This window comes from Strongylocentrotus purpuratus, unplaced genomic scaffold (genome assembly GCF_000002235.5).
Source record: "Strongylocentrotus purpuratus isolate Spur 01 unplaced genomic scaffold, Spur_5.0 spur5_scaffold_1, whole genome shotgun sequence".
NCBI lineage: Eukaryota > Metazoa > Echinodermata > Echinoidea > Camarodonta > Strongylocentrotidae > Strongylocentrotus > Strongylocentrotus purpuratus.
Genome location: NW_022145594.1, coordinates 31,370,112 through 31,397,905, shown reverse-complemented (window position 1 = coordinate 31,397,905; position 27,794 = coordinate 31,370,112). Strand labels below are relative to the sequence as shown.

The following is a 27,794-nucleotide window of genomic DNA, read 5'->3' as shown; positions in this document are numbered from 1 at the left end:
TTTTTAAAACAATTCATATCCATATTCATGTTTTAACTGTTCAAGACAATAATCGGAAGAAACAAAATTCACCGAAGAGTCCTTTGTGCCAGGGGCGGATCTAGGGGGTTAGGAGGTTTAAATCCCCCCTGTGGCTGGCCAAGGTGCTTTCTACCTCCCCCCCCCCCCCCCCCCCCGAATATTGTTGGCACTTTTTTCAAATTGAAAACAAATTTTAGTGCTCCCTACCCCCCACTAAGCAAAATATGGTTGGTGCGATTTTTCAAATGTCACCCCGCCCGCCCACGCCATAGAAAAGAAGCTAGATCCGCCCGTTAAAATTCGTCATCCTTCGTTATTAGACGACAAATTCTCATAACCATCTTTGGTACAAGCTCGCTGATTGGCTTTTATTCACTTGGGCGTCATTGAGAACGCCCATAGATTTGGCCAAAACCCGTTCTTGATTTCAGTACCTCAAGCGATCACCCTGCTGTTACTATAGTAGCTTCTTGATTTTGCACACGAACCGCAGATTCTCTGTCCGCAATTAGCTTGCGAAATACCCCTATGTTTGTCGAACTGGCAACAACTAATGTATGCAGTTTGGATTCTGTCTATTGAAATACTATTATCCTTATCAGGTGAAAGAATATTTTGTATCGAGGCACTTCACAAAGACGTTTGCATTAAATTTGGTTACATTACAAAATTGCCTAATGGCATTGCAAATGCAATACCTCCGTAGAAATACGTACGCATTCACCGAAAAGCAAAACCACATATTGTATTGAGGGCAGTCTGTATGCGACGGCCGTAAACCTGAGTGCTCTGCGTCCGCGAAGGTCTGTATGTTGCTGAGCGAAAACTCGCTAATATGTCAATCATTGCGGTCTGACTATTCCATGAGCATGATGATTTTGTGTGCAGTACTGTTACTACTGTAACAACTTTACAGAGAAAATGGTTGTTGTGAATGCGCGCTGGATTGCTGGTCTTAAATGTACTGTACAACATACTATACATGTACAAATGTACCTAGCTGAAATACTGCTTTTGTTTTTGGTAAATGTCATAACTGTGTACACGCAAAGATAAACTGGCTGTGTGCACTGAATGGAAATTACACACTAAACTCACAGCACTAATTCCAGAAACAATTTAATGACAATAAAAGATATTGTATAAATACCGGTAATTGGAATATTATTGAAGACTTGCCTGGTAAAAAGGTTAAAGCCTTTAAACCATCACATGACACTTGGTGTTCAAGTTTTCAACACCAAAAGAGTACCGTATTTGAAGTTACAATTTTAATGCTTATTTTGTGACCCTTTTTTATCTAATTAGTAAAGATATTAAAGGTAATGAGAGCCATTAGCAAGTATTGATAGTAATAGTTTTTTTATGGGAAATGTAACCCTAAAAGTAAGATGCTCTGAAGGAAACAGAAAAATTTAGAAGCAGGCTGGTGAAAGTTTGAACAAACTCAGACAAGTAATAAGTAAGGTTTTAATGTTTGAAATTTGTAGTCTGTATATGAATTTCAAATTTTTGAATTGATGATTGGCATGTATAGTGATGTAATGTTGGACCAATATCATTCAACACTTGCACATGTAATATGACTATGATAGAACCTCTTCATTTTTGGAGGACCTATTGAGCTCTCTGAATATATTTTTAGTACAGCTCTGAGAGAAAAGGGACTGGTATACTGTAAACTTTGTTTTAAAAGTGTGAAACGAATGGAGATTTACAATTATGTCCCAGTAGAATGACTTACAGGGTATTGTACATTGCTGGTTGTGAATGTTAAGTGATTACAACTTTCTAAAAATTTTGTTCTTCTTGTTTTAAATCAATTTCTTTGAACTTCCTTTTTTTTTTTTTTCTTTTAAACTCTCACCAATTTTTTCTCTGATCTTTCTTTATTTACGGATTCAACTTGTTATAAAGGTTGGTATATTATATGATCCAACAACATTATTGATACTTTGCAGCAGAAGCATGCAGTTGTACACTGAATATAACAACTCTATATTTTGATGTTGTTGCTGATGTGTTGTTCATCAAACAGCCATGAAATTCATCATTATAAACTTCATTCATCATCCAAAAGTCAATATTAAAAATTGTAATGATGTTTTAAATATGGAGTGAGTCAAAGTCATTGGCTAGGTCAATTGGTTAACAACAATATGGAATGAATAGTGATTACCTGTATTATTTTCATAACTTCAATTACTGAACAACTCTTAGTAGAAATTTTTTTTAACACAGTGAGCAAATATTTCACCCAACAGCTAAAATGTTTTTGTGGTTAATGTTGAATAGAAGTGTAACATTTTATCAACCCTAGAGATATTATTGTATTAAAGAACTTTTCAAATGTTGAATAATGAATATCCATTTTACATGTAGAGTGTATAAAATACCAACATTTAGCAATCATACAACAAACATTCTGTGATATGAGTTCAGGCTCAAAACATAACACAATTTGTTAATGCATGGCAACAAAAATGAAGACACCTTATTGTTTATGTCTTGCAGTGTAGGAAATGATGTTATCTCTTATTGTGAAAGCTTTGTCAAAAAGCTGTATTACAGAATTTAAATACCTGTAGCTTTATTTTCAGTAGACAAGAATATCAAAAGACATCCAACTTCAGGACCTTGCCTATTCTGCAATTTTAATTTTAATTTTCTGTCAACATGATTGTATGAGTACTTTTAAAAGTTTGTTGTTTGTTAATTCATCATTTGCATAGCATTGCATAACATTCTTTAACCAATGAATTTCTGTTTACATTGGTGCCTAAATAATATGGATTTTGTAACTTTGATATGTGCAGTATACTGCTGAATGGGAAACATGATACATGTAAGTGACAATGTTGCAAAACAAATAGTGACTCTTAATATTAATGTTGATTCTAAAATACATACATGTACATTAATGAAATTCACAATGAACATGACGGACAAAGAAAGCGGACAAAATATACATTTCCTCATTCTACCCTCAACAATTGCTATGGTAGACAAAGGAACATCCTTTCACTGCTATTATGTAAAAATCTGTAGAACGGGTGTCACATGCATTTTGTTCTACACATTTTTACATAATAGCAGTGAAGGGATGTTCCTTTGTCTACCATATATAGCAATTGTTGAGGGTAGAATGAGGAACTGTATATTTTGTCCGCTTTCTTTGTCCTTAATTTCCATAGTGATTGTAGATTTCTGCACCTAAACAGATGTCTTGTTATCCAAAAGAACTGGTGAAACTCTCAAAATGATAACTCTCAATAATAGCACCACAATCAATTGGGTATCATTGCATAGAGAAATAGGTCTACACGTATTACAGAATAAAAAAGGATAGTATTATATTCTCATAAGTGATATTAACAAAAACCAACTTTCTAAACAGGGTGGATTGTTTCAGAAATGCATATTTCCTTCAAATATTTAATATCTGTGACATTTACATGCAATCTAAATTTGAAGCTCCATTTACTACCGGGTAGTTTGGTTGAAATTGGTTGCGAGTGTCTTTCTTCAAATCACTTTTTAAAGCAAAACAGGTTTTGATCTGAGGTATAATTAGAAAATTAAAACATTTGTATACTAATAAAAAGAAATAGATTAAATTCCTCTCCTGGCAGCTTCAACTCTGAAGTATGGATGAACTATGGCCTGTACCTGCAATAGAAGTGGTCAAAAGCCTACTATTTTGAGTAGTATAAAATTCTAATCTTTGGAAAATCCTGTTTCAATTTATTATACAATGTTCAGTGAGCTGTGAGGCTGCATTATAGATTTAAGTGGTATCAGTTACGATTGATGGGCCATTCCCTTTCTCCATCTCACTGAACATGTAAATAGTACCAGTATTCTTTTGGGCTATATTTAAAGAAATGTAAATCAAATCAGACTACCGGTAGTCATTCTCTTTCCATACAGTGATGAAGTGAGCAATGTGGTTCAAAATTCTGAATACTTTGTTTTGGTAATGTGATCTTCCAATGTCTTCCAATAATGGTTGTCTTGCTGACCCTGACTTCTAAGCAAATAGCCTACCTTTTTTTTAAATGGTACATTGTAGCTGCAATAGTTTTGAGAAAAAAATCTTGATATACACCCTGTACATGTAGGTGTCACATTAATTCATTTTCTATTTATGTAAATAATAGTAAGCATATCAACACCACCCTTATGTAAATAAAAATGTTAACAAAAATTCAGGGCAAAAACTTTTCCTCACAACAACACAGCCTCTCTAAATCAAATATGTTGGTATGTATTACATTTGATGTGATACATGTAGTTTGAATATCATGATGATACTGTACATGGTTATGAATAGCTATTATTATGGATCACATTCTTTGCCCCCAAGATATGTGAAATTCACCTATGTAGAAGATTTGGGATGAAGGGTTCTCAAATGGTATAGTTTGGCATAACCTGTCATTAATTGGAGCTTAACATGATTGTCATTTACATAATATTACTGGCCTTGAGGGAGAAACAAGGTAATACACCCTGTATTGCCTTCACTGATTCAGTAAGGGCAATACATGTACATATAAATGCATATCACTGTATCTCCCAAAAGATTATAATTATTACCTATTCATTTGTGAATCACGTACGGTCACTATACCCTACTACCGCGCCGCATGATAGTCTGCTCAAACTTTGCGGCGATTTTAGCTGTTTGAAAGGTCCAATATGGAACACAATCTTTGTACTCAAAGTGAATGGTGAAACCCGAAAGAGAGAAACTATCAGGAAATATTGCCCGCTCAAAACTGTTAGTTTGCGGACCGGGCAAATATGCATTTTAATGCATGGTACATGTACATGTAAAATTACCTGCTACTGTATACATGAAGGTAATAAAGCAAACAAAGATCAAATTCACTACTGGTTCCTGTAAAATTTCACCTAGAGAGTACATGTTGTGGATAGACAAACTACCAGCCATACAAGAATGTAGGAAAACCAAATCGAGTAGGAAATTGTTAGTTAAAAATTCAAAAATATTGCTTTGTATAATGTCTTATAATGTGACACTGAGAAAATCCTTTAGAATAGTGCTAGTACTCCAGTACACTGCTGAATCATTTTACATAGCAGCTCATGAAACTTAAATCACATTTTAGTCTTTTCAAATCCTCTGTGAAGTCCTTTTGACATTAGCTTTAATGTGGCAATTTTTTGTAGTACTCTTGTACATGTACATGTACATTCAATCCTATGGTCATACAGAGATTGAATCACATTGTTATGAAATTTGAATTGCCTCCTATACAGGGTGTACATGTACATGTACTGTACATCTTCAACAATATTCACATACACAAGATTTGTGTAATTATCACTGTTTTGTATACTTGAGATGCTTTTCGCAAATATTTATTGGAAGATTTGTATATCCTTTGCTTACATAACATGGATTTCTTTGGCTTTGTCAAATAAATTTCTAATTGGTTTAGCATGTACACATGTAGACATATTGATCTATCACCTACACATACAGTACTGTACATGTATGTAGTGTACTGAAATATTATAAGAATACTTTCTTTTGATCCTGTAATGTAATCTGTATGATATGTTAGATATTTGATATAATTTTATAATTCTTAAAATGCTTATTCATTTTTCAGAGGGGCAGGTAGACACTTGATGACAATCAACGCAAAGGCACAAGGTCACTGTCAAGATAAAGGAGAAATGGCATGTGTACTCCACCGATTGTGAGAAGGGGCTCTTGATTATCCTTTGAAAAAAGTGGTAGATCAAGTTGATCCAGTGTAACAGTAGCAGCAAATCTATGAGGTATGTACAATGTAGATGGATTGTAACAAAAACTTAGGGGTGTTCAATGATCAAGGTACATGTATTAAGACTCCTACCCCATTTTTTCACAATTTTTTTATTGATGGCTATTAAGTGCTGCATGCATGTACAATGTAGTTTTTCAATGAATGGATGTAAAAATTGATGCTTTTGGATCATAATTGACTAATATGCCCATGTAGTAGACAATTTTCAAAATGTATTCAAATGTAAACATACATGTACGTGTACCTTGCGATGAGCTATTACATGTACATGTACATTCACCTGTTTTCTATTATTGTACCTCAATACCGGTAGTCAGAATGCAAATTGTGAGGATTAGTTGTTGCTACATGTAGGTTGGGTAAACATTATGGCCTGCCTGACCTAACAACACGTAATGTGTGGTATTGGTATTCTGAAAGTGTTTATTATTGAAATACAATTTTTCAAAGCAGGAGAATGAAATGATTTATTAAGAGGCAGGTAAAGAAGATGTTTTTGCATGAAATGTATTTACGGTATGAAAATGACCGATCAAACCAAACTCTTGAGTATATTTGTCTTTACTTAGAATATATACTAGTATATGATAATAACTCAACTTTGTTATTGTTTTGTTCCTGAAAGTCATTTCATTTGATATATGCTGTACTGTGACTTATCCACATAGAAATTGTAGAGCATTGCATATAATACAATTTATAGATTGTTATGTTATAGATAATTATTGGGGAAAAACAATGTGAACCTTTCCATTTGTTAGTATTGGCAATACAGTGTACAGGTACAAGATTACAACAATTGTAGAATACTTAATACTAGACATATTATATGATATGATATGTATGGTATGGTATGATAGGGAAAAAATTCATCTCGGAAGAAATTGTAGACATTTGAATGAATTGTACTCCAAGATATATTATTGTTAGCACTGTTCACACTGTTCTTGAGACCAAAAATAAATGGAAGCTCTGTTCTTTATTTTTCAAACCAACAGATTTCATATGGGATCCCTTTAAGTACAAGGTCTACGCAGCTTCACACACGCACTGAGAGGGACCTGGCAGAGGCTAATAGCATGGCCCTTGGTATGATCAGCCTAAGGTTAAGGTTGATTCAACGAGACATTAAATGGAGATTTTTCAGTGAATATTTTTTTAATGTTTAATTCCAGATATTTAATTGTCTCAAGTAAAAAAATATGTGTTCACTAGTGTTGATTTGAAAAAAAAAGCTCCTGCTGTGGCAATCGAAAAGAGCGCTATATTTTGATTTCTTACAAAGAAGTTTCAGAACCTATGACTATAAAATTTCACACTTTATATCTAAAGGGTTTAATTATTTAAAATAATTTGCAAGTTTCTTGGAGGTTACACAAATTTGAAAAAGTGTAATTTGTAAGAGTTTACAGAACTCAATATCACTGTATTTTGATGATATTTAATTTGGGTTTGAATTAGAGCAAACAATTTAAGATTATACAAGTTAAACAAATAGGGTGTGTAGTTTGATAAATGTGGGATATCCATTTGTTTCATTATACTACAAATTTTTGTGAAAGGTCGATCATCCACTATTGTTAGAGGAAACCTCACAAAACCTCACCCTAAAGAATAAGCGTAGGTATTCTGAAAAGTGAGATGTATTTCTGCCGGCCCTATGATGTACAAAATTCCTTACGAAAATGGAAAAGAGCTACCGGTATGTAGGATGCGAAAGTTAATGTGGTTAGATGAGCAAGTGTGCACTTGTAAAAATGACACCTGGCTGGAATGATCCCCAGGAAGTAGAGAATGTGCATACATAGTGTGCGGGTAAGCCTGAATCTGATGACCGGGGTAATAATATATCTGTAAAGCACTTAGAGACATCATACGCTATATAAAAGCGGAATCATTATTATTATTATTTTATTTTAGGCCTCAGATGAAGGAAATGGGTGCCGAAAGATATCCTTTGAGCACCTTATCTCTGCCAAAACTGCATTAATAATTTAGCACTTTATGTAAAGTCCATTAGATAATATTTATTTGATGGTATTATCGTAATGGCATTCAGGAAAAGTCAACTTCAGGTGTACAATCATCTTGCAACTAATAAACCTTATATGTGATTTAAATAGTTTGTAAAATGATTAGAATAATGATAAAAGGATATGAGAATGGTTATGGTATACCACTTATAAGCTTGTATTACAAGATGATTTCAACATAAAAAATAAACCCAAACAAGCAAAAATATTGAGCATTCAACCATACTATTTTTTAAAGATGTGTATGTACACAAGAACCAAATGAGATCACTTTAAGGCGCCACGGAGGCATATATTACATGTAGTGTCTTATAGCTCATGCAAAAGTTGGTAACCCCCTGCCTAACTATTTGTTCAGGTTTTTCTGATATGTGTTGCTAGATAGCAAGATGATTACCATTCTACAAGCTCCTTGAAATTATTTCTTGCAAAAGTTGAATACTGTACTAAAACATAAGAGGTGACAATTATTAGTCCCCTGTCATCATCTAAATTCCTATATGGCTTCTTTTCTTTTCTGTAACCATGTTAAATATCACAAACTAGTTATTAAAAGCTCCATAAGTTTTCTGAATTCAAAGGTGACCAAGTGCCTACCGGTACTTCATTCTTATTATTTACTTTGACTGGCCTTATTATCTCTTGTGCTATGTTTCAGGTGTGGGCAACACATCCATATTTGTGTGGGCGTATTAAACCTGACTGCAGCTATTGCTCTTTGTACATTAAATATGTAACAAATGAAAGCATTGTAAAGTTGTAAACATGTTTACGGCATAGCTTCTGTATGAGGCTATTGATATATCACCTGTGTAAATATATACATTATTTCAATAACATTTGCTATTTTTTGTGGGGATAATAGTGCTATACATTCCATTCAAAATATACAAACAGACCGGTTTTATTGTACATAGGTCATGCTGAAATATAATAGTGTAAATGAAGAAAAATTACCATGTAGTAAATATGATTTCAGGAACACGATGTTGGTTTGCTGCAATTCGAGAATTGCTGTGTTGACAATTGTTCCGGGCTTTAGTTTAACAAAATTGTAGGGTTAGGGTTAAGGTTAGATTAATATTTAAGCAAGATTTAGGGTTAGGTATAGTATTGGTCCAGGATTAAAGTTAGTAATTCATTTAATGTTGGGAACTATTGTGAAGCAATTTTAGTAGGAGCATGTGTCACAAAACTCAATTTTTCCTCACATTTTGTAGGAGGTATTATACTTAAGTATTCATCATGGAATACCCAAACAAAGTCTGTTTTGTATGTGCTTTATTTTTTGTTTGGTGTGCATGTTGATATTTCTGACTGTAGTAGTAGTAGTAGTAATAGTAGTAGTAGTAGTAGTAGTAGTAGTAGTAGTAGTAGTAGTAGTGGTAGTAGTAGAATTAGTTTTACAAGCTCAGTTTTAAAAAGCCTCTCAACAAAACTTAATATAGACAAGTACAAATAATACACAGTACAATAGGTGACAACTTATTACTTATTCCATACTTGCAAACAAATTGATGATAAAAATAGAATAGATTCGTCATTAGTATTATTTTTTATAATTATTGTTAAGTGAGGAATATTCATATTTTAAATAGAAATCGAGACTGATTAATTGAGTGTGTGACAAGTAAATACTGAAGATTTGTTTGATTTTGAACCATATTAAAATGCAAATTTATTGCCTATTCATATTCTATAATGTAATTCATGACAGTCACACACAATATATGAGGATCTATCATAGAAACATAATTGAACAATACTGAAAGAGAGAGAAAGTGTCAGGGAGAGAACAATTTAAAGAGAGAGGGTTAAGTTAGAAAAAAAAGAAGAAGGAAGAAATGCATGAGAGAGAGAGAGAGAGAGAGAGAGGGGGGGGTGGAGAAGAATGGAACAGATGAACTGTGAAGACATGGAGAAGAAGAATAATGATGGAAGTAAGACGACAGAGGGAAAGCGATTGTGTGTATAAGTCAGTTTGTGGCTCTGTATGTTGTAATGAGGGCATGCGATGATGTAGCATAGCAAAAGTGAGAGTTTGGGGTGTAGGAGTGAGTTGCAGGGCGTCGGACGGGGCCCGTAGGGTGTCGTATCATCTCCTTTTTACTTTCTCTTCCACTTCTTATCTTCCTTGATTTTCTGATTTTTCCCTTTCCCCCGTCTTTTCCCCTTTCAATATTTGGTTAGGCCTCCAATCTTCAACACCAGAGGGTGTGGGGGTAATCTCGCTATTCATAACGTCGAACTGCATATATAAAACACGAAGGCGGTAACTATTGATAAAAGCATGAGGACCGTTATTCATAATGTGAGATGAGGGTCGCTTTTCATAATTTATATTGGGGGTCACTAGGACCGCTATTCATAAGATAAATTTAGGGGCACTATTTATAATTAATGCAGAATGAGGGTCGCTATTCATAATATGAGAAGAGGGTCGATATTCATAATCCGAAAAAAGCGTTGCTTTCCATAATAAATACGCCACAGCCATAGGGTGCTCCTAGCCAACAATTAACTCTCTTGTCATTTTGTTGCTTATTCATTTTTTTTTATGAATAGCGACCCCCCCGCATTATAAAGAGCGACCTTCATTCTGTTTTATGAATAGCTACTCTCTTCTCAAATGATAAATATCGACACTCTTCGATTAAGATTAGCTATCCTTATGAATAATTACCCTTTTCTCAAATTATAAATAGCGGTTCTTATAATAATGGTCCTAATAAATAGCGGTCTTTATGAATAATGGTCATTATAGCTAGTTGGCCTCGGGGGGGGGGGGGGATTGGTGTCCGTTTATGTGTCTTGGATGAGCTTGGATGGGCTTGGATGTGTATTAACGGGGGGCACGGTGGGTATGCTTTTTTTATTAAAAGTTGCAATTAGATTTAAGTAAAGATGATAGATTTAATTAAAGATGGTTAATTTTGATAATCGGGGAAACAAGATCGGTCAATCTTCATTGATTACTATTTGCAAATTAATTCATCCTTGCTGAACCTATTTAAAAACTGAATTTATAAATCATCCGAAACGAGCTGAACGGGTTGAACGTAAACCAATTTGTAACACTAATTGTAACATTAACCCTAGTCCTAAACCTAGATATAATCCTTAACCCTAGATCTAACCCGTAACCTTACCCTAGTCCTAACCCTTGTCCTAACCCTAACTCTAAACCCTGAACCTCACCCCAGTAACAACCCTCTCCCTGACCATAACCTCAACCCTAAAATCATTATTATTGATGGTGGATTATTCTGCAGTTTGCCTGATGTTTTAAATAAAATGCTACCCGCCACTTCCTTATTTGTGTCGATCGATCGACTTTACGGCGATCAAATTCAGAAGGGGGGATAATTTGTGTTGGATGCGTGTTACGGGGGGGGGGGGGGGCAGTATGGATATTTTTTTGAATTTTTCATCAACAATTGCATTTTGATTGAAAAATAGTTAATTTTGATAATCAGGGAAACAAAATTGGATAAAGACGGCAATCCTCAATGTATTAATATTTTCAAATTATTTAATCTTAAATTTAACCTGCTTAAAAAAAGGATTTCTAGGTAATCCAAAATGAGCTGCATGGGTTGAACAGAGCAACACTAATTGTAACCTCAACCGTAGTCCTAAAATTGCCCTAACCCTAGTCATACCCCTAACCCTTGTCATAACACTTAACCTTACCCCAATCCTAGCTTAACCCTACTTCTAACCCAGCCCCTGTCACTGACCCTAATCCTAACCCTAATTCATTATCATGGATGGTGGATAATTCTGCAGTTAAGCCCTATAGGCCGTTTTAGCTGATGTTATTAATAAAAATTAATGAACCCCCGCTCCTTTTGTATATGTCCGATTAGACGACCATCGATCAAATGTCAAAACAAGAAGAACAAATATTTTCTTTAAATGGAAGATTATCCTGATGAATAATTTGCAGATTAGGCATCATGCAACAAACAAAACTGTTAAAAAATTCTTTTAAATGAAGCCAATTGATAAGTTTATGACACTAACAAGAAAAAGCGGAAAAGTACCCTTTTTTAAAACCATTGGTATTAAAAACGTAAATACACATGCACTTTGAAATATCATGATAGAGAGTGTTGTTATTATTCAACAATCATGATATGCGACCCATCCCGAAATTTTTCATCTGCAAAACAAAATTAAAGATAAATTTGAAGAAAAAAAATAGGGGTTTGTCTCAGTTACTTCGGATATTTTACTTCCAATTTTACAGCGACAGAATTATGAGACTACGTACCGTTGTTTAAAGTGGAAAAAGCCCTCTATTGACTCTTTTGCAATCGACGCAAATAAAGAAATTGAACTACGCAAGTGGCTCATAGTCTCTTTCTTCAGGCTCATTTACTATATGAAGCGTTATTTGACATATTCATTGTAAAGTGTAGAAAAGAAAGAACAAGAAAAGACAACAACAAAATGAAAGGAAGAAGTTTTTACAAAGCTGTTTAGTCGCCGCTATACCCGAATATAGTCAAATTTATCGATTATCGTTATTTGCTGGATAAAAGCACAATTTTTGGTACAGGGCTTCGTTAGGACTTACTAAACGATATTAGGCTAAGAGCCCCCGGCAACAAAATCGATTAAAGGGTGTGGGGGCGGGAGCGTCTTTTTGGAGCCCCCAAATAATTTTACAACATTGATTTGTTGCTGTACAAATGCCATTTTTGGTACAGGGCTCCCTTAGGACCTTCTGAACTATATTAGGGAAGGAGCCCCGGCAAAAATATCATATAAGGGTGTGGGTGGGGGCGTCGCCTCGTAGCCCCCAAATATTTTATAAGATAATATAACATTGGGTTTTTGTGAAACCCATGGGGCCCCCAATCGCACATATATGAATAATTATGCCGGGGGCTTCTACCCTACCATCATTCAGCACAGGCGCGGATCCGGGGGGGGGGGGGGGGGGGGGGGGGGGGGGGGGGGGGGGGTGGGGGGGGGGGGTAAGTGAGCACTATTTTTTAAATTTGTTTGCTCCCCAAAATTAAAATCGCGCCGGCCGAAAATTTAACTCAGTGGGGGGGGGGGGGGGGGGGTTCGGGCTCCCCGGGCCCCACTCCCTGGATCCACCACTGATTCAGCAGGTCCTAATGAAGCCCTGTACCAAAAAGGATGACTGTACTACAAATCTCAATGTTATAATACCTTATGAATTTTATGTGGTCTACGAGGCGACGCCCCCGCCCACACCCTTAAATGATATTTTTGCCGAGGCTCCTACCCTACTATCGTTCAGTAGGTCCTAAGGAAGCACTATACCAAAAATGGTGCTTTTGATCTGGCAAGTAACGGTAATTTCACTAAGCCACCTGAATATTAAGCTATTTTTCACAAAATTTCTCGTACATTGATTGCTTGAACAACTATGGTGATTATTATTTGGTCATCAATGCCGATCAACTTATTGTTAAAATGTGACAAACATTTATCTTCATGTGATTTATACCGCCTTGGGAGAGAGAGAGAGAGAGAGAGAGAGAGAGAGGGAGGAGAGAGAGAGAGAGAGACATTGGGTGATGACAATGATGACTCTCCCTGTTGAATTGCACGACAAGGTTTATTTTTTTCTGTAGTTACATGTACTTATTTCGATTTAGTCATACAAAACATTTGAATTTAAAATGCACATTAAAAGGTATAAGTTTACTTGTTTTTGATAAAGGAAATTGCTTTAAGGAGTGGGATATTATTAGTACATGCTTTAATATTATTGTATAAATATCATTATTATACACGTATCATCACCATCACCCTTGGTGCCATCATCATCACTACTACCATCATTTTCACCACCACCATCATCACTAATACCATCATCATCACCACTACTACGATCACTATCATCATTATCACCACCATCATTACTACCATCATTATCATCACTACTACCACCATCATCACTACTATACTATCATCACTACCATCATCATCGTCGTCACTACTACCATCATCATCACCACTACTACCATCATCATCACCACTACTACCATCATCATCACCATCATCATCACTACTACAATCATCACCACCAGCATTACAACTTTCATTATCACCATCATCACCACCATCATTACTACCATCATTATCATCATCATCACTACTACCACCATTACCACCACCATCATCATTACTATACCATCATCACCACCATCATCATCGTCGTCGTCACTACTACCATCATTATCCCCACTACTACCATCATTATCCCCATCATCATCATCACACACCAACATCGTCACTATTATCATCATCATCTTCATCTATTCACAGTAAAGTTTTCAATGAATTCGGTGTTGTCTGCCAAAGTTAGCTTACAGTTTAAATTTTGATATTAATATGCAAATCATGTAAGTTCCACTGCAAACCACCCTTAATGCTGTGGTTCATAATTTGAAGCAGTTGATAATTGTCATAGATATTACAAATTCAAAATTATTCAGTCTAGTCCATTTTCAAGGTGGCATATTTTTACAAGTTTTAACTTTCTTATTGTAATTTTAACACAACTATTGTGAGAACATGAAAACAGAATTTAAAATTCTTGATTTCAACAATTACACCATAAAACTTTCATCCATTTGAAAACGTTACAACTACATGTACATTTATTTCTAAAAGGGCCCTAATTCACCCAGTCAACCTTTCATTCTTAAGTTACAAAAAAATGCATCCCCAAAAATCACATTTACAAGGAGTATGAATAATTCACTTGTTAACTCTATATTTTATATCTCAAACAATATTGTTGACATTTTCGTAGCACATGTACATTGCAAAAAGGACATGTACACGCATACAGTGTAAGCCCATTGACATAACATGATGGAACTGACAAGGAATATCCATTAGTTCACAGCATATGCTCTGAGGAAAAGTAGAAATATTGAAGAAATACATTGGTAAAAATGTAATGAACTGGATAATAATAACAAATTATGAAATATTCTAAGTTATTCCATAATACACATATATACATGTAATATGTATGTTAATTTCAATTAAACTGTTCTGTAGTTGTGATGTTATGTGGACAACCCTCACATTTGCTTTTATTGACGCAAAAAATACATTACAGGATAAGAGAAATGTAATTGCTTTGGAAATACTTTCTTGGCATCTACTAAATGTCCCTTTACTTGCTGGTTATAGTGAACAATACAAACAATGGTAATTAATCAATCAGCAGTTTTTCTATCTTTAAGTCCTCCAAACTATATTAGCTATAGAAACTACATGTACAAGATTTGATATACCCGAACACATGTTCATTTAGATCATTTGCTGACATTTAACAAAAAAGATCCATTACTTATTTCATCTGGGGACAAAATAGTATCTCATTTGAAAACTTACATTTTAGTTGATACGTATAGAGAATATATGTAACAATCTTACCTCAATCTTACATTATTCTTTACACTACCGTTTTGGAAAATTATGACATATTTTTTTTGTAATGAACAAAGTATTATGCTGAATCATAAATATGCAATTATTACAGCTTTGATACCAAGGAAGAATCATATGCAACAAACAAACATGTACATATTCACATCATTATGGATACTCATGATTTTTTTTTTTTTAAAGCTATCCTCACACTTTTTCCTTCTGAATATACAATGAGGTATAACATACCTTTTAGATTCAATGGCGATTTAATCAATTCATAGTGAGCATGCTGTAAATATATTCTTACTTGACCAACTATACCTGCATGTATCATAATGCAAATGCATTTTTCTGAAATATTGAAAATAAAAGAGCACTGTTTATGTACTGTTAAGCCAGGATGTGAAAATAATTGCACAGGAAATGACAAGAATGGTTGATGATACTTTTTTTTGTTTGGTAACATGCATTACAAAGACATTAATGTATGGAAATTCATAAGTATAACATCCGTGCATGTCAGTTGAAGGAGTGTTCTAAAATTCCCTTTTTAGGAAACTTCCAACTTTAATTTTAAGACTACAACAAATTTAAAGCGTTTTGCTGCTTTTTCTCATCAATTGATGTACCTAGTAACATGCTATTAAAGTAAATCAATGCGGTTGTAGTGAAGAGAAAAGAATTGCACTAACTCGTACATGGATCCTGACAAGATTCAGATAGTTAGACAGTGAAATTTTTATGACTTACATTTTGATTTTCAAATGACAGTGTTTCTCCCTTTTACATTTTAATGTTTGATGAAATTAATAACAAGCGTACTGAACTGAAATATTGCCAATTAAAAAGCATTGTTTATGTGCTACAGTATAAAGCAACATTCCTTTTGAAGGAAAGGATAAATGATCCAATATAATGTCTAACTATCTGATTCTTAGCTTCCTTCACCTTCACCTTCACCTATCCCACAGTCTGGCTGACCCTTGGGGCACCACTGAAGATTTATACTACCAGCTTCCTCCACTCCTCGTGGTTCTTGGCTTTACGAAGTATGATGTTTCAGTCAAGGTCACTCGTTAATGTTGTCTTCCCATCGTTTCCTCTGCCTGCCTTTTCGTCTCCCTCCTTGTACTGTTCCATGTAGAATAGTCTTGGCCAGTCCAAATGATCATGTGACATACCCATACCACTTTACTTTGCATCTTTTCACTGAAGTCAGGAGGTCTTCATACGGCCCTATGGTGTTTCCAATTCTGATTTTCACTACCTCGTTGGTTATGTGATCTCTATACCAGATACTGAGGAGTTTGCGGAAACATTTCATCTCCAGTGCCTGTATCCTTCTTTTAATGTCTGCTGTCATGGTCCATGTTTCACATGCATACAAAAATATGGACATATGGACAAGATCCTATAACCGATTTTGAATGGGTGGTATTCGTTTTCGACTGAAACACTGCACATGTGTGTTACTTCCAGCCTGCATAGAAAAAGAAGAAAATGATAGCGTGAATGGTAAAAATACAACAATCGCGTAAACAAATCAAAATTGATTCTATCAGGGTTTTACAAAAGGTCTCTAATAAAAAATTTAAAATCATATCAATTCTTTAACCTCCATGTAACAAATAAAGTGGGATAGACTTCTTTTTTAAATTCATGTATGCTCCAAAGCCTTTCTTTTAGGAATGAATGAATGCATCTAATTAAGAACACAAACTGATTATTATCGAACATGTCATTATCAAGTCCCTAGATATCATTCTTTATATACTGTACATTTATCTATAGAGAGAATGATTGGAAATTCAATTTTAAATATATATCTAAAGGCTATCCTCCTACATACGTGGAAAAGGTTCTCTCATACTGTAACCACTTTGACATATAATCTATTAAGAGGTAATGACCACATCATCTTGAAAAGCCTTGTGAGGCATTTTTTCTATCTACACATATAAGTTATAAAAAAAAACATGAATGGTGCCACTTGTTGATTTCCCCTTTCTGTAAAGGAGGTTTAATTGAAAATTGTATAGTTTAATAGAACCATGATCATAGATTTGCAGGATATCCTCCTGAATATGATAAAGTTTATGGGTGAGTGTATATTACATGTAGGTACATAATAATTACAGTACTGTTTCATCAGGGTTAGCATTAAAACAGTTATAAATCAAATCATGAAAACATGAAAATATGAACTTGCAAAGATGCATTACAATTAATCTATAACTATTTAATTATATTGCGAAAGTGTATTGGAAAAAGAGGGAATGTTCACTACACACACTGATGAAACTTGGTTATCAAAGGGGAAGTCTACCTTGATATAATGATGGTTTTGAGAAAAGCAGAAAAACTACAGACAAAAAACTCAATGACCAAAACAACACGTCTGCAACTACCTAAAGAGAAAGGAAAAAAATCAACTACAGGCAATTTCGGAAAGAGTTCCATATATATAACCCCACTAAAATCGATGCACAGCTGTATAGCCTACCCTCACTCTCATCCTAATCCTAACCCAGCATACCCATATTTTTTCCTTCAATTTTAGTGGTGGTTACGTGTACATATGGAACTCTTGTCGTAATTTTGATGGCCTTGCAGGGTTCATCTTCTGAAACTTGCAAACATTACAAAGATGTATTTACAAAGATGTATTATAGAATCAGAACATAATTGCCGGAGTTGATTTGAAAGTTGTTGGAATGGTGTTAAATGCAAATTAGCATCTTGTGAATGGTGTAGACTTTATTTATTGACATTCCTCTTGCAATTTCTTTTTAAGGCTACAAACATTACTGTTATGATAATTGTAGATCTATCACATAAAAGATGACAAGTGACGTTTGAAATTAGATTTGGCTTCCTACATAATTAATCATAAAATGTCTCAAATTTATTTGCTTTGTGTTTCTGCTACGTGTATACATGGTGATGGTCTTTCTCTTGCTCCCTTATTACTCTGCAAGGAAAGACCCAGTATTTAACAGCTCATTGCAAAAACTATATTGTGTCTTGAGTGAAGCCCAAACTGGTTCCTGCTGCTTAGCCTTGGCTGCATTCTCCTTATAGTCTTCTAGCTCAGATCCTCTCTTCCACACTTCATTTCATTATCGCAATTTGTTCTTATATCTTATGGGTTACCGGTACATATCCCTAATCTATGTGAATCATGCATTATGTTGCTGACTGAAGAAAGCAATTTCTAAATTTGCAACTTAAAAGATCTAAGCATACGTCAAAGGGCTGGCTCAAAGAATACATAGAAGCCAGAAAAACAGGAAGGGGGTGGGGGGGGGGGGATTGGACTCAAATTCATAAGATTTCACAAGAGGACTTTATGAAAGCAGGTCATTTTATACAATAAATAAATATAGTTGTACTTTGAATCATCTTCACATGAAAAGGACTTACAGGTAAGTAAATGTTTTTAAGATATTGTTACATGTACCTGCTACTGCTACCTGGAGCTAACCCTCGTCGCTGAGAAATAGCCTTGAAGTATACTGTTTGGTTGAACGGAAATTCCATTTCAGCTGTATACTACCGCAAATGTCTGACAGTTTGCTCCAAAGAAGACTGTAGTTTGGGTAAGAGCAATAGTTACAATTAAGTATAAGTATACACATGTAAAGTTGCATTTATACAGAACTATTACAGTGACATAATAACAATATTGCAACTTCCTGCGATCAAAAAGGGGAAGAGAGAGGTAGCTAGAGTGATTGAAAGTAAAAAAAAAAAAGGGAAAAAGAGGGGAAAAGAGGGATAAAAGGTAGAAAGAGAGAGAGAGAGAGAGAGAGAGGATATAATTGAATCAGGAGCTGCCAAGACATATACATTTCTACTCATATGAATCTGCATAATAATATACAATACAAAAACTACATGTAGGTATTGTTAATACATGTTCATGCAGATCTGCTGAAATGGATGATATAAAATCAATGTTTGGTAGTTGTTGCTTAACTTGAAATAAATATTTGAAGAGCTGCATGAATAAGTATATTATTTTCTTTCAAATCAATGATGGTATTGTTTCCAAGAAATAAGAGTGACTTAAATTGAAAGTTTGTTTTAAAATGTAGAAGCCACAGTATTCTTGTGCACTGATGCATGCAACATGCTATCTTTAACATTTGAAATGTGATACGTCTAGCAAAAACAATCCTAACTTAAGTTTGTGGGGTAGTATTGTTCCTTGTACACAAATGGTATTTAGATAATACTAACACAGCACTGCCAACAAAATGAATGGATGAGTACCGTTTAAAACTTTAAAATGTATCCAATAAAAATATTGTTGCATATTCTTTTTAGACAGTAGACACCCTGTAGAAAAACAAAAATCCTAAGATTTTACTGCAAGCTATAATTATTATTTCATTTGGCATTGCAACAATGGAAACAATAAATTACTGCTAAAATGTATGGACAGTCAGATTTTATGCAAATTTAGTCTCAAAGTTACTATTCAGTGCGTATAATAAAAAAAATGTACCAGTTCCAACTTTGGTAACTTAATTATAAAGTTGATGTGCACTGTAAAACTTACAGGTTGCAATCCACAGCAGTCATTAATTTTGCACAGGGGGGGGGGGGGAACAAATTTCCACACCCAACCCTCTTTTAAAGACTAAAACCATAGACCGCTAAAACCAAGGAACGGCTCTACGTAATATGTACACTGTATACAATATATACCAAACTGAATGGAAATCATACCAGAGTTGAAGAATAAATGAAAAATAGATGTGCATAAGAATAACTTTGACATAGACACACACAAACAAAAATCCAATAAATTTTAAAAGGAAGACTGGCCAACTTTTAATGCTACATGTAGTATATACATGTAGGAGATTGCATATACTGTAGGGATAAGGGGTAATCTTTTGGAAATTGGATCAAAATAGAAAAAAAAATCATTTAAAGGAGAAAACATTATGCAATTAATATCTTTGTACAGGAAATAAATAAAATATATCAATAAAAAACAACTACTACAAACAAACAAAATAAAGGATAATCAGCTGATTATTGTTGGAGAAAAACATTATCTTTTTAATATGCAAATTATACTTTAGTTTCATTTATTTCTATACAAATTCAGACAAATTGCAAAATATTATGGTAATGAAAGATAACTGACCATGGTTAGTTAAATCTTAGGTAATCAATAGTATTCAATGGTTTTGGATCCTCAGAGAAACATGTATTTTAACTCAAATTATATTAATTAATTTAGCTTTACCTAATCTATAGAACATAATGGAAATTGAATAGAAAAGCTGTATTTTCCACTCAATAATATGACTCTTCTGAAAATATGTGCACATGTACATGTAATGTAGGGTCTTACTATATTAAAGATTTGTAATAAATAGTTTTTAAAATGGCATAAGAATACGAAGAGGGAGAAAGTGCAACATGGATGCTTCACATTATACACTGTCGCTCATATAGTTGGAATATTTTTGTTTTACCCCACTTTATGGAATTATTTTTAAAATAATTTAAAAATAATAGATCTAGATAATAGTATCCATTCTCCGATTTTATTGAATAATAATTTGACAATGTGTGTTTTGCGTGACTGCTAAAGCATGTGTATGCTACTATGCTTATCAAATAGGGGACCTACGCCCTTAAGTCATAAATGACAGTAACGAGGATTAATGCCCCACAAAAGGGCACTAATATAGCACATCGACACGGTTTTGATCCTGGGGCCTCACAGTTACGAGGCCATTGCTTTGTCACTGAACCATGACTGTACGAAGCGGGGGCTAGGATAGGGGGCAGTTTCCATAAACAAAATAAAAAACAGAAAATGAAATTTATTGCATTTTACCCCGGTCCCCAACATAAACAAATCCTCTGAATGGCCATGCATTATGGCTCAAAAGCTGTTCAGTTTTCTATTAGAGGGATATCAGATGGATATTTAAAAAGGGGTGATGATGTTAATGCAGAGGTGATAGAGAAGGGCAGATTAGAAAATAATTCTGAATTCTGAACCTTACAATTTTCCTTCTACATACCAAAGTAATTTACATTTCATTTATTTACTGACAAATAATTGCAGTCACTTTTGCAATCAATAATAGTCACTCTTTCCAGTTTATTATTCTCATACATGTATGATCTCCTTTTCTCTCTCTTTAAATATCTCTCTCTCTCTCTCTCTTTCTCTTTCTCTCTTTGCAGCTGCAAGTTCCAGGTACTGTTTTGTTTTAAGTTTGTGCAATGTTAAGCACCTAACAGGAATAAAGGTACATGGGTGTCATTGGAAATAGGGTATTAAGGAGGGTACTTTTGACAGACTTTGTTTCAAATTGGCATCCCAAATATCTAGCTACAGATACGGGGTAATAAAGTGGACATGTACATGTATGTAAAAGTAGCTGCACAAATCTAGAGTCTGCTTATCGTGCATTTTATAGAATGAAACGGGATAGTAACTTTGGAGCAAAATACTATAGAACATAAATCGGTTATACAAATATTAACACTTGGGATGAAGAACAGGAAATCTGAAAATTAATGAATCGTCATTGATGAGAAAAATAAAAAATCACATCATTTTATTCATTAGGTCATTTCATTGTGATGACGAGTAGGTGATTAGAATTTCAAAATGTACCCAGGAGAAATCTGCCCAGATAGAAAGCTTGTGACATATATTTACATTCAATATCATGCAGCACTTTACAGTTTTCTATTCTTCTGTTTTATTATTTGTTTAAATTTCTCCTTTTATTGAGATAACCCTATGTTAGTCTTTTTTTCCTTCTGTTTTCCTCTTTCTCTCATTTTCTATGTTATTCCTTTTTATTGTCTACATCTTTTTTCTTCTTTTTTCTGTCCTCGCTTCATGTTCTCTTATTTTATCCTTCTTTTATCTTTTACTTTAATATCTTCTATTCATATACTGTTTTTTATATTCTTCTTTCACTTTCCCCTATTTCTGTCTACATAGGATATGACTTTTCACTCAGTTTTTGTCTTCTTTCATTGGTTCTTCTCTCTTTCCCTGTGTGTGCCTTTATTTTTCTCATTTGTATCTAAACAGTTATCTTTGTTCTTCTTCCTTCACTCATTTTCTCTTTCACACCTTTTTCGCATGTATTCTTTATCTTAAATGTTATCATCCTCCATGTTTACAATCAACTATGTTTATCTTTATTTTCTCATTCATATCACCTCATGACTGCGAATGGTGGTCATGTTTTACATAAAAATGTAAGAAAACAAAAATGACATAAACTCACTAATGCACAGAGAAGTTGCCCACTAATACCTTCCATTTTTTTTTATAAAGAAGAAGCATCCAAAGAACAGGAAATCATTAATAATTGGGGATGTGTCAATTTTGGTGGTGGCCTACCTCTTTGTTGAAGCGTACTTAAAAACACCAGAAAAATCTCACAAATTAAAAAATATAAATCCTTTTCACGATTTAGAATCTTATTTCCATACAATTCCATAACTTGGATCTCTGTCACCTTGATCAAGTGAAATTTTGAGGCTTTGGGGGGGGGGGGGGGCTGGTGATTTATTTCCCTTGTCAAAACTCACACACAAGTTTGAGAATACTCACAGCAGTTGTACTCCACCATAGCTTTACAAAATGTACCTGTTGAAGAGGCTTCAATATGTCTTGTGTTCTAGTATTAATAGCAGGGATTGACCATTCATAGATATATAAATGTACATGAGGAAAAAATTATTCAAAATTTCCCTTCAACTCTGAAACACAAAATATGTACGTGTAGCATAAATTACAATACATGTATGGGTTGAAGAGTCCCTGAATTGAGTTTTTTTTTAAATACAATGTAAGAGAAACAGAATGGCAAAAGTTTGAAATAAATCAGACCAATACTAAGAGTTATGAATGTTTGAAGTATGAGATCACTAAATAAATGTGAATCTCAAATTGGCAATTTGGTACATTCATGTAGACATTGATAACTCTTCTGTTTGTTGTCTACTTCACCTCTGAAACATACATGTAGCATAAATTACATTACATGTGTGAGTTGAAGAGTCCCTGAATTGGGTTTTAAAAAAATACACTGTAAGAAAAAGAGAATGGCAAAAGTTTGAAATACATGATGTAGACATGTATGGATAACTCTCCTGTTTGTTGTATACAAAACATAATCTTAAGTGCCTTCTTCCTTGTGGAAATTATCAGTTTATTTACAGGTCCTCTTAAGATATAAAGAACCTTCTGAGTCATACATGTACATGTTTTTTTTCTTTTTCATTTACATTTTAGTCATTCTGTGTGTTGGAACAAATGGAAAAGTTGTCCGCCACTACATCCTATAGACGTTACTGATTCAGCCAATTTGAAGAGCCCATACCTACATGTTTTAATGATTACAAATTTACAACTTCAAAAATGTGTACATGTAACTTTGTCACTTTTAGTCTGATTTAAATTTAAATCAAATTGTCCCCATTGTGCTTCTTATATTTGTTCAGCCTTCCACTGGTAGTTTGCTAATACTAGAGAATAAGGTGGATTTCCCTTTAACATATATATTAGGTATATTAAATCTTCTGTGAGAAGAGAGATTATGGTGTCTGTTTTTCACTATTGCAGCAGTGCAGTGGCAGATCCAGATTGGGGGGGGGGGGCCGCGGGACCCCCTCACTTGGCCCCATAAACAGGTAAATTTAACCTTTTTTTAGATTTAAAAAAGACGCCCCCCTGGAGAAAGGGGGGAGCAAAGGGGGGCCGGGGGTGGTGGGTGTTAACTCGGTGCTCAACATTTTTTCACGAATTGGGCCCCCTTTCAGCCGGCCCCCTCCCTTTCTGCAGACTGGATCCGTCCCTGCAGCAGTGAATTCCACTACAGTCACATAAAGGTCCCAATAGTGTCAACAATTAATTTGGATAAACTTGCATAAATTTGCATAAACTTCCATAAATGTGAGTGCAACCAAGATGATCAATTACAGAACAGGGACAACCAACAGCTTGTTCGCTAGACTGGTTAGAATAGCCTTAGGGCTAGGTGATAACATGAAATATGATATGGATGTCACTAAGCCTTAATTGGCACCCATATCGAGAGTGACACACCAAATTGCTATCCCTCCAGTATCAAATATTTACATTTTTTGTTAAATGTTTGTATTATTTTAAAGTGATTTGTATGAGAAGAAAGAAGAGTTTATATTACTAGTCCTACAGTATAGTAATACTAATCATACTAGTATTAACAGCTACCACCAGTGGGTAAGGTTATTTTAGTGTGGGTACTTCTAGTGGTTATTATGAACAAATTTGAATTTTTGTTTTATATCAATTATCAGTCTTGATAGGGGTACGGGTATCAATTAAGTGGCTCGGTAACATTGCCTCAGATTCTGAAGAAAAAAACTCCTGGATTTAGCTCATGCTGCAATCATGATTACAAACAAGCCGATTGCCTAGCTGTCTGATTATCAAGATATTTATGATTGGAAATCAAAATTTTATTTTTTGTTTACCTAACAGTTTTTTATTACATTCATGTACACTACAGTCTTTTGGGGAAAATGAGTATGGTAAAAATGGTAACTCAAACTAACAGATTTTTACTTCTTTGAGGCATTTCTATCATGATCATTTTGAAGCGCAATTTTGTTTAGGGCTTCAATATTACACCATATCACAGGCACTGATAACACGTAGGGCCATACAGCTCAGATTGAATATTATTAAATGATGGGTATAGGCCAAGTGATATCAATGTTATTAGATCTACAACCTGCGTCTAGCAGCTACCATGAGCTGAGGATGCATGATGACACCGACAGTAGCCTATACGTGTGAAAAGTTGATGCACATGGGTCATATGGCAAGATTATTAAGAAATCTGATTTGAACGTCATATGCTACCTTACGTAAAGTCCACGCCTAAAATGCAATCATTAGAGTCACAGTTTTTGATATTTTATATCGTATTCCACCCAGGCCTGCAGGGCAAAACCACTCCAGCAAGGCTAGAGTCAATTAATGCTTAGGCGTATTGTCCTCTAGCGCTGTTACATGTACGTGCTGAGAGGCAGCAATAGCACACGATGAACACATTGCACACAATTGCACACTAATGCACACAATGTATACAAAGTGGTTGATTAGCAAGTTTGACAATAGACTCACGATTTGAATTTTTGAATTTTTCTTTCTAGTCTAGATCTATATGACTATAGACTAGATTCTAGATCTCTAAGTATAACTATAACATAGACCTAAGTTGAAAAAATTGTATGCTATTTAGGTGTCATCAACTCCCGGCCCCCCCCCCCCCCCCCCCCCCACTCCGAGAACGGATGGACCCCATGCGTGTTACCAAAATGTCCTTTTCGTAACAAAAGAAAAAGGTCGACCCGTATTGACTTTACACACCGGACTTTTGCTGAAAAAGGCTTGTATAACAAAAGAAAAAGGTCGACCCGTATTGACTTTACCCCGGCCCCCCCCCCCCCCCACGCAGGGGTCGGAATGACCGCATGCGTGTTACCAAAATGTCCGGTAAAGGGGTACTTTTCGTGCGACAAAGTCCGGCCCGAGAATTGTAAAAAAAAGGGGTGTATTTGACTTTTCACCCGGAGATTTCTTTAAAAAGGGGGTGTTTTTTCTTTTTTTCTCTCATCTCTTTTGACTCCTGAGAAATTATTCTGAATTTAGGGGGGTGCATTGAGCATTTTTCCTGATTTAGGGGGGTCTCCAAGGCAGGAAAAGCCTGTGAAAAGCCCGCGAAAAGGGGGTTCGAAAATGTTAGCAGTCCTCAGATAGGGGGTGCTTTCAAAAAGAGGGAACGAGCATATGCGTACCCTAAATAACACTGAGGGGGGGGGGGGGGGGCCAGGGACTTTACACACCGGACTTTTGCTGCAAAGGGGGGGGGGGGAACACGCATATGCATACCCTAAATAACACTGAGTGGGGGGCGGGCATCAACTATCACTAAAGTACCGATTTTGAGTGAAATCAGTTGAGTTTTGTACAGTGTAGTTTGAAATGCTGAAAATCAATATGAACAGTTTTTAATACACAGCTGCACAGCCAGGATAGTAATGCAGCTATGTGTGGGCAAAACCAGGGACATGGCTCGTGATGTCCACCAGTCTAGGTATCCTGCCGGGCGGGAGCGGCGGGCCCGGCGCACCTGGTAGGGCTATTATTTCCATTTGAATGTGCAAGTTAGATTTATTTAAAAAAAGAATAAAATACGGTGTTACTGTAGAACCTACCTTAATCAGACGGATGGGCACATAATAGAGACCTATCTTGATGTCAGGATACTAATGTGGTCTAGTTGTTTCAGTCGGGCAACCGTGTTCGTGAAAGAGAAGAAAGACAGCTGCACGATGCGATGGAGAGTTAGCTCGAGAGCGGGCTGCCGTCGCGTCCGGGGCATGCATCGCAGGCGGTCAGATCCGAGCTTCCAGCGTGGCCGTGGATGCGCCAGATTCAGAGCGAGTGCTAGTTTCTCGAAACTGCCATAAGTCTAAGCTCGTGGAGATTTGGTAGAAACACGTGTTAGATCTCTATCACACGTTTCAATACGATGTCTAAAAAGTTAGACTTAATGACGGTTTCGTGAAACCTCCCCAGGTGTTCGGTGTCGGGGATCTGGGCAGCGTTTCATGAAACCGTCATAAGTACAAGTCCAACGACATCCCATTGAAATGTGTGTATTAAGTTTAACACACGTTTCAATGGGATGTCGGTAAACTTGTAGTTATGACGGTCTCATGAAACGCTGCCCAGATCCAGTGGATGCCTGGTACTGGGAGGCGCACGCCCCCCCCCCTTTTTTTTTTCTCCCGAAAAAAATGTGTTCGCATACATATTCTGTTTATGCATTTGGATAGGCCTCAGAATCTGCCAAAAGGCTAAGATTATCCGGGGACCGCATCCAGTTGAAGGCTTCATTCTCGCAATTTCGTTTATTTCAAGCTTCCTCCCCCCCCCCCCCCCCCCCCTCCCCTGTAAAGTCTTTGATCTGCCCCTGGATGTATGGCCGGGTAACCTGGCGCTACAGTCGTTTGTAGAAAAAAATGTTGCTGGGCGCTGTCGCCTGGTTAATGACTCTAACCACAAAAAGTAGGTCTTAAAATAGCGTTAATGACTACTGGACGCAAATCAAACACATGTTGGATGTGATACAAAAACGGGTCAATACATATTGCATCATTTTTCCAAAACTGGTCAATGACTTTAATGTCGCAGCTCGTATCGGGTGCATTAACAGTATGGAATGCAATTTAGTGTTGAATCTAAACATGAATGATCACCTTTACATGTTTTAATTAGTTCATTAGTTATTAATTGCTTCAATCTGATTTAGTCTAATAGCAATAATACTAGTGGGTTTTTGTCTAGTGCTCAGGTCTGTCCCACTTGAATAAACTTGTGCTCCATTGTTATGACAGGGGATTCAGTACATGTACAGTATGGCTGTTA

General features: G+C 35.4%; 2 long non-coding RNA genes across 2 annotated transcripts; one reads left to right on the top strand and one right to left on the bottom strand.

Annotated features, from left to right (window-relative positions):
- The first annotated feature begins 5,634 nt into the window (after nt 1-5,634).
- LOC115921041 lies at nt 5,635-9,564 on the top strand. The gene is made up of 2 exons (XR_004062710.1): nt 5,635-5,835; nt 6,842-9,564. It is a non-coding gene; the product is annotated as an uncharacterized LOC115921041 (long non-coding RNA).
- Nucleotides 9,565-14,615: 5,051 nt separating this feature from the next.
- LOC115921040 lies at nt 14,616-27,038 on the bottom strand. Its single transcript, XR_004062709.1, has 3 exons — nt 26,579-27,038; nt 18,771-18,898; nt 14,616-16,790 (listed from the first exon to the last, which is right to left on the bottom strand). It is a non-coding gene; the product is annotated as an uncharacterized LOC115921040 (long non-coding RNA).
- Between the last annotated feature and the right edge of the window lie 756 nt (nt 27,039-27,794).